This window comes from Cetorhinus maximus, chromosome 29 (assembly GCF_964194155.1).
Source record: "Cetorhinus maximus chromosome 29, sCetMax3.hap1.1, whole genome shotgun sequence".
NCBI classification, from domain to species: Eukaryota; Metazoa; Chordata; class Chondrichthyes; order Lamniformes; family Cetorhinidae; genus Cetorhinus; species Cetorhinus maximus.
The window spans coordinates 5,462,524-5,470,759 of NC_135907.1; the positions used below are offsets into that span (position 1 = coordinate 5,462,524).

General features: G+C 51.9%; 1 non-coding gene across 1 annotated transcript; it reads left to right on the forward strand.

Moving 5' to 3' along the window:
- Nucleotides 1-3,796: 3,796 nt before the first annotated feature.
- LOC144669643 (U2 spliceosomal RNA) lies at nt 3,797-3,979 on the forward strand. The gene has a single exon (XR_013573705.1). It is a non-coding gene; the product is annotated as a U2 spliceosomal RNA (small nuclear RNA).
- The last annotated feature ends 4,257 nt before the right edge of the window (nt 3,980-8,236 follow it).

The following is an 8,236-nucleotide window of genomic DNA, read 5'->3' on the forward strand; positions in this document are numbered from 1 at the left end:
TCTTGACTTGTGCAGCTCCAGTGACTTCAGGCCTCCAAAAGCAGGCCAGTATTTGAAAGGGCTCCTCTTGACAAGTGTAAGACCCTGATCAAACTAAATATTTTAATTTTCTTAACCAGTGAGATTGAACGAACCGTGATGCATGTCCAAGACAAAATAGAATATAAAGCAATGTAAAGTAAATTAATAACAAATTGAGAAAGTAAATATGGAACACAAAATATTTTAAAACTAGGGCACAGGTTAAAAACATGATCCTAATTTCTGTTGAACTGAATGAGGCGAGTCATTACAGTGCGTGACCGATTTGTTTAAGTGTGCGGGCCCATTAAACTTTTTGCACAGCCGCGCAAATTTAAAGGGGCTTATGTGGCGGTGTGTCTGTGAGGAAACCTCTCCTCATATCTTGTATCCCACTGTGAAATCGTCTTCAGCTCCCAAATTGCACTCAGACAATGTGCTACATTTGCATATTGTGCAGGAGTCGGGGGAGGGGTCATGGGGCTGCCCCTTGTCTCTGTACTTGAAATGGCAGCCAGGCAGCAACTGCAGTGCTTCCTCAAATCCAACCTGAAGAAAAGGCAAGACATGTTGGGTGCTGAGAGGGAGAAGCATTGCCACTTTAGGTTCTACTTGGATTTTACTGAGGTAAAAGGTGATTGAAAAAGTCAAGCCTTTCTCCCCTAGCAGTTACCACTGAGGACAGAAATAATACCGAGCGCTGATCTATCACCGAGCACTGAGGCCGGCCAAGGGGAGGCATCTGAAAGCTGCAGAGAGAGCAAGAAGCCAGGATGGACGACTGAGAATACTGGCTGAGATAGACAGCAAAAACTGTGACACAAGCTCAGGTAAGCGTGGTGTTTTGCAGTTCAAGTTCATCACTTTGTGACAGTATAGGTATTTTTCACTTTCCTAGGATAAGGCTGTTCCCTTTCTAGAAGTTAGAAACAGCCGTGCAGATGTATTTTCTGCGCTCCTTTGCTTGCCTGCTGAATAGGACTGATGGGAGGGGAAAAGGTGATTAAAAGAGAGCCGACATCATTGCAGGCTGGCAGATGGTGTGCTGTGCTGTGCACGCAGGTGGTTTTGTTGTTTGGCTTGTGTGTGACTTCTGGTTGAAGCTGAAAGATTTCTAAAATTTTGAAGGAAATAATCTTCGAGAAGGGGAGAAACATTTTCAACATTTTAACAGGATCTAAGGCTGTTCGCTGTGTCGTACCTGTACTTATCCTTGCTGCCACCTGCCTTCTCACTGCTGATCATCATCTTGTGTTATTATAATGATATAATGCATTGGACTTATTTACTGTGACTTCATAACATGACACATTTCCCTTCTGGTGATGTCATGCTGACATCCCGTAAAGGAAATAGACCAACAGTCAGCCCAAAAGAAGGCCCAATGCCAAGCAAAGGAAGCCCATAAACGAGGATGCTAGACAGCTCGTACAAAAGAAAGCAGGGCATCAGGAAACAACTCAACAGCAACTGACGTAGTACTCTCCAGGTTCAGTGCAGGAGAAGCACTGGAATCAGTAAAAAGTAATGCCCCTACATGTCTGAACATACAACTTAGGAGCAGGAGTAGGCCACTGGGCCCCAAGAGCCTGCTCCACTACTCAGAAGATCATGGCTGATCCGATTGTAACCTCAACCCCACATTCCTGCCTACCAGCGATAACCTTCCAACCCCGCCTTGTTAATCTATCCAGCTCTGTCTTGAAAATATTCAAAGACTCTGTTTCCACCACCTTTCGAGGAAGAGAGTTCCAAGGACTCTCTACACTCTGGGAGAAACGCTGCTGACTTTGCCTTCCCTGTAGATGTGGAAGGACTTTAGCTGCATACCTGGTCAGCTGGCAAGCTCCACAGACCGATCGGCGCAGGCTTGGAGGGCCGAAGGGCCTGTTCCTGTGCTGTACTTTTTTTTCTTCTTTGTTCTTTGACTGCTCAAGCTGAAAGCAAAGACAAAAATACAGCAGGCCTCGATCGAAGAACTCCTCTGCGCTGTGAGCTAGTTGCTCACACGGAAACTCAGCTACAAAGACTCATGGATTGTCTCTCATGCCTGTCACGTGTTCTCCCTTGTGACTGAGTGTTTCTCGAAATTTTCCATTACCTGCCAGTTACACGACACATCTAGCGCAACCGTAGACAGCGACCTTTCTCCATTACGCCTTTGCCCCAAACTTTAGTGCGTCCCTCAGCACGTAGTCCTGGACCTTGGAATGTGCCAACTCTTTGCAATGGAAGACCAACAAGTTTCGGACAGCCAAAGAGTGTCTTTCACCGAGTGGATCCTCCGGCGGTAGTTGATGTTTGTCTCGGCGTGTGTCCCTGGGAACAGCCCCTGGAGCACAGAGTCCATACCTGTGTCACGGAACTGCTCGGGATGCACCTCGACAAGAACCACGGCCACTCTCTTCAGAGTTCTGGTGATGAGGCATTCTGCCAAATGACCCTGACGGTCTGTTCAGCGAACCGTCCGCCGGAATCCACCATCTCCTTTTCCCGCAGGGCCTCTAGGGTGATACGTGCTAACCACTGCCTGATGGACTTGCGGACAAAGGTGTTTCTCTGCATAAGTTTTTCCACACGGGGCAGGTGATACGGCACTTGGAGCGTTCCGCGGCAGGGTGGCCAGACCCATCCTTCGCAACACCAGGGACAGGTAGAACCTCAGCACGTAGTGACGCTTGGTGTTTGGGTCTACACACAGCTTGATACTGCCATACACAAAGGTGGCCATCAGGATGAGGGTGATGTTGGGCATGTTTTTTCCCCCTTCATCCAGAGTTTTTTTACATCATGTCCCTGCAAACAGGATCCACTTTTGACCTCCAGATAAAGCGGAAGATGGCTGGCGTGATCGCCACAGCGCAGGAGTGAGGAATGGGCCAGACCTGCGCCACGTACAGCAACACCTGTCCCTGGTGGAAAAATTTATGCAGAAAAACACCTTTGACCACAAGTCCATCAGGCAGTGGTCAGCACGTAACGTCCTAGAGGCCCTGAGGGATAAGGAGAGGGTGGACCCTGTGGGATGGTTCCCCGAGCAGACTGTCAAAGTCATTTGGCAGAATGCCTCATCGCCAGAACTTTCCAACAAGCACCAAGACGTAGCTTGGCTGGTGGTGAGAAAGGCCCTCCCCGTCAGATCCTTCCTACACGCCAGGAGTCTCACCCCCTCTGCACGATGCCCTCGAGGTGGCTGTGGTGGGGAAGAGACCGTTGTTCACCTCCTTGTGGATTGTGCCTTTGCAAAGAAAGTCTGGAGAGAGATGCAGTGGTTGCTGTCGAGGTTCATCCCGAGCAGTTCTGTGACACAGGACTCTGTGCTCTACGGGCTGTTCCCAGGGACACACACCGAGACAAACATCAACTGCAGCTGGAGGATCATCAACTCGGTGAAAGAGGCGCTTTGGTCTGCCCGAAACTTGTTGGTCTTCCAGCACAAAGAGTTGTCCCCGACCGATTGTTGCGGACTGGCACAATCCAAAGTCCAGGACTACGTGCTGAGGGACGCACTAAAGCTTGGGGCAGCTGCCGCAAAGGCGCAATGGGGAAGGGTCGCTGTCTAAGACCTTTCTACCACAGCGCACCGAGAGACTGGGAACGGTTTAGAGCCCCTCGGGCTGTACAGATCAAAATGAAAGGCTGTAAATGATTGTAATATTGTTTGTACTGATGCACCTGGTGATACATTTTGTAAAAGTTTAACCTGGATTGTACCCTTGTAATGTTGTTTTTGAAATGGTTCTGAATGTGATTGAAGATTTTTTATGAATAAAGTATATTTTTACAATAAAAAAAAAAAAAAAAATCTGTTCTTATCAGTTTAATATCTGATACGTCCCTTATCGGGGGACCATATATTAAATTGATTTTTGGAGCAGGGAGATGGAATAGGGGCTTGCTCCGCCCACTCCATGCATCGACCCGGTATTGCAGTATCTCTGGGAATGGTGCACCACCCCTTTCCAGGGGATTTTCAATGCTAAAAATAGATTTCTTACAAACATCTGCTTTCTTTACTTTTCAACATGCACATCTTTCAAAACACAACTTTCTTTCTTTCTCATCGCTTCTCGGCCTTTTGGCTAAGATCAAATGTAGTGTTGCAGGGGCGACACCATGGTCCTGCCATGGCAAGGTCGGGATGGAAGGGCGATAACCAATCGCAATCCAAATCTATACCGTGGGTTACCTATCACTGTCCGAGTCACGGTGAACCACAGCGAAGGAGGATCACCTATGGATCGGGGCTTCTTCACCAGGAGGATCCTGTTGAAGGCGTGCGGCTTCCAAGCTACGGAGATCTTCACCCTGCACGACTCCCGCAAAGGTGGTTATTTTGACGTGACGTTCAAGCGAGTGGCAGACTGCGTCCGGCTCCTGAGGGTGTTCGAGGAGAAGAGAGACCTGCCGGAGATGAAGATCCTGACGGCGGAGCCGCACTTTTCTCTGCCGTTGCAACGGGAACGTGAGGTGATGGTGCATGTGTACAACCCCTTCGTCCCTGTCGCCGACGTGGTCACCTTCCTCACCAGGTACTTCGATAAGGTGGGGAGCGGCACTGAGATTCGAGACGACTTGGGGATCTGGACAGGCAAACGCCTGTTTAAGGTCACGCTAAAGACCGATGGTAAGGGAGCCATTTTCCACCCTCCTTCCAGTTTCGCTATCGGGGGAAACCGTGGCTACCTGGTCTACGCTGGGCAACCCAAGCATTGTCGCTCATGCGGCAAGGCTGGTCATGTGGCGGCCAACTGCAGCGCCTCCCTCTGCAAGATCTGCAAACAGGAAGGGCACCAGACAAAAGACTGCAAACAGGCCAAGTGCTGCAACCTGTGTGGCGAGGCAAGTCACCTCTACAGGACCTGCCCCAAACGCTGCCGTACTTACGCACAGGCAGCCAAAGCCGACCACGGGGAAGCAGAAGAAATGTTCCGTGTCACTCCAACCACCAAGGCCCCCAGGGAGCTCAACGGGACAAAGGAGGACACAGAGAGAGACAAGGTGGAGAAAGAGATTGAGGCAACAGAGAGCCAATCAACAGCACTACCCCCTGAACCTTCCAGTCCTCAGGACAGCGAATCAATGGAGGAGGAGGCAGCAGTGGAAAAGCAGCAGGGGGAGTGGCGGACGGTGAAGAACAAGAAAAGTAAGAGGGAGCGAAGAAGAAGCAAAGGCGTTTCCCAGAGAAGCGGCAAGAGGCGTCTCCCATCCGACACGGATGACAAGGGCAGCAGCTCTTCGGATGAGGAAGTGCCAGAGCGGCACCGACAGAAGAGGCGGCAAAGCTCCAGGGCGTTGGAGGACGAGACACCCGAGCTCCAGAAAATTGGAGACAACAAGGAGACCAGCGCACCCCAACTTGGCCTGCAACCTGAGGAGGCCAGTGCACCACAGCCCCTGGAATCTGGGAGCGGTGAGGCAATCATCGCACCCCAGCTCCAGGAAGCCGGGAACAGCAACCCCCCAGAGGGGGTGAGTTTTGGAGAAGCTTCTCCAGCAAAGGTCATCTCAAAATCCGCTCACTACGTGAACCTCCAGATGCCACTGGAGCAGAACACGGCCAAGGAGATCTACCTCAGCCCATCCAAAGTGAAGGAATTTGAGCTCACTACGGGTATGAAGGAGCAGACTAAAGGTCTGGGACTCTCAGAGACAGTGGGTTTGGTAGGAGAATAAATGCTTTAATATGGGTTTAAAGATTGTATCCATAAATGTGCGTAGCATTAAATCTACTACGCGATGTGTTGCGACCTTGGACTACCTAGCCAAGGTCAAAGCTGACCTGTTGTTTCTGCAGGAGTGTGCGATACCGCACCTCAGCTCCTACAGGCAATGGTCACGATGGTGGTCCCACGGGCCATCGATCTGGTCGGGCGGAAACGACTCTCGTTCCTCCGGCCTGGGTATTCTGCTGCGGGGAGGCAACTTCACCGTCTCCGAGGTCAAGGAGGTGGTGGGCGGGCGACTCCTGGTAGCAGACGTAATGTACAAGAACGCTCCACTCCGGTTAATTAACGTGTACGGCCCGGCACAAGGGGCTGAGCGGCTGGAGGTTTTTCAGCAGCTCCCACTGCTGCTGGCGACCTCCAGGCCGGTCATTCTGGGCGGGGACTTCAACTGCATCATCGATGCGGCTGGACGATCCGGCAGGGCCGGAAGCAGATTGGACGCTACGTCCAGATCCCTGATGGAAACAGTTAAGGATGCCAAGCTGCACGACGTCTTCAGCAACCCTGCAGACGGAGCGCAGCGTAGATACACCTGGTCGCGGCCAGACGGGTCCATTCGTTCCAGGATAGACTTCCTGTTTGTGTCCCGTGCATTCACAGTCAGATCCACCGAGGTCAAGCCGGTGTTCTTCTCTGACCACTGCCTCCTACTGGCGGACTGCCACTTGGAGGAAGACCTGAGGGTGGGCAGGGGGGCATGGAAGCTAAATGTGCAACTGCTGACCCCAGAGAACATTGAGGAGCTCAAGAGGGATTACAAAGGTTGGAGAACCGTGAAACCCCTCTTTGAGTCCCTGACACACTGGTGGGAAGTGATCAAGGGAAGCATCAAGAGGTTTTTCATCCTCAAAGGCACCCAGAAAGCTAGAAAGGAACAGAGGGAAATGTCCCGACTCCAGGAAAAGATGCAGAATCTGCTCCGGCTGCAGTCGATGGGGGTCGATGTCAAGGAGGAGCTCCAAGAGGTGAAGGGCCAGCAAGCCTCGCACTTTGCCTCGGAGGCCTCCAAGATCATCTTCCGTTCCAGAGTCCGCTCCGTGGAGCAGGATGAGACGTGCTCACGTTTCTTCTTCCAAAAGGTACACAGAGAGCGCTCTGTGATCAGCAGCCTGAAGGAAGAAGACGGCTCAGTAAAGTCATCACGGTCCGACATTCTGAGGATCAGCAAATCCTTTTATGCCGGACTGTATGACGTGAAGCCCACGGACAGCACGGCCTCCCAGTCCTTCCTGTCCTCTATCACGGAGGTCCTAGACCACAGTACGCGGGAGAGCCTAGACAAACCGCTAAATCCTGACGAACTGACTAAGGCCCTCGAGTCCTTCGAGAAGAGTAAAACCCCCGGAAGCGACGGCCTGCCGGCGGAGTTGTATTCGGCTCTGTGGGACTTGATCGGCCCAGACCTGCTAGAAGTGTACGAGAGTATGCTCCTGGCCGGCAGCATGTCAGAATCCATGAGGAAAGGCATCATCACCCTCATCTACAAGCACAAGGGGGAAAGGGAGGAAATTAGAAATTGGCGACCCATTTCACTGTTGAATGTGGACTATAAGATTCTGTCCAAGGTCATCGCCAACCGGGTCAAATCCGCCCTGGAATTGGTGATTCACCCTGACCAGACCTGCTCTGTGCCAGGCAGGAAGATCTCTGACAGCCTGGCGCTGCTCAGGGATACGATTGCCTATGTACAGGACAGGGGTGTGGATACCTGCCTCATCAGCTTGGATCAGGAGAAGGCCTTTGACAGAATATCGCACACCTACATGGGGGATGTGCTCTCCAAAATGGGCTTTGGGGAGGGAATTCGAAATTGGATCCAACTGCTCTACACTAACATCAGTAGCGCAGTCTCAATCAATGGGTGGGAAACAGATAGCTTTCCGATTAAATCTGGAGTCAGGCAGGGCTGTCCTCTCTCGCCTGTCCTTTTCGTGTGCTGCATAGAACCCTTTGCCGAGTCCATCAGGAAGGATCCGGGCATAAGAGGAGTGACGATCCCAGGCAGTGGAGGCACTCAGGTAAAAGCCTCCCTGTACATGGACGACGTCGCCGTCTTCTGCTCGGATCCGCTGTCGGTGCGCAGACTGATGCACGTCTGCGACCAGTTCGAACTGGCCTCGGGAGCCAAGGTAAATCGTGGGAAGAGCGAGGCCATGTTCTTTGGGAACTGGGCTGACCGATCCTTTGTCCCCTTCACTGTCAGGGCTGACGGCCTGAAGGTGCTGGGGATATGGTTCGGAGGGACCGGGGCATGCGTTAGAAACTGGAAGGAGCGAGTGGCTATGGTGAAAAGGAAACTGGGCATGTGGGAGCGACGCTCCCTCTCCATTGCGGGTAAGAACCTGGTCATCAGGTGTGAGGTACTCTCGCTGTTGCTGTACGTGGCGCAGGTCTGGCCCATTCCACACTCCTGCGCGATGGCGATCACTCGAGCCATCTTCCGCTTTATCTGGAGGTCGAAAATGGATCGTGTCTGCAGGGACGCG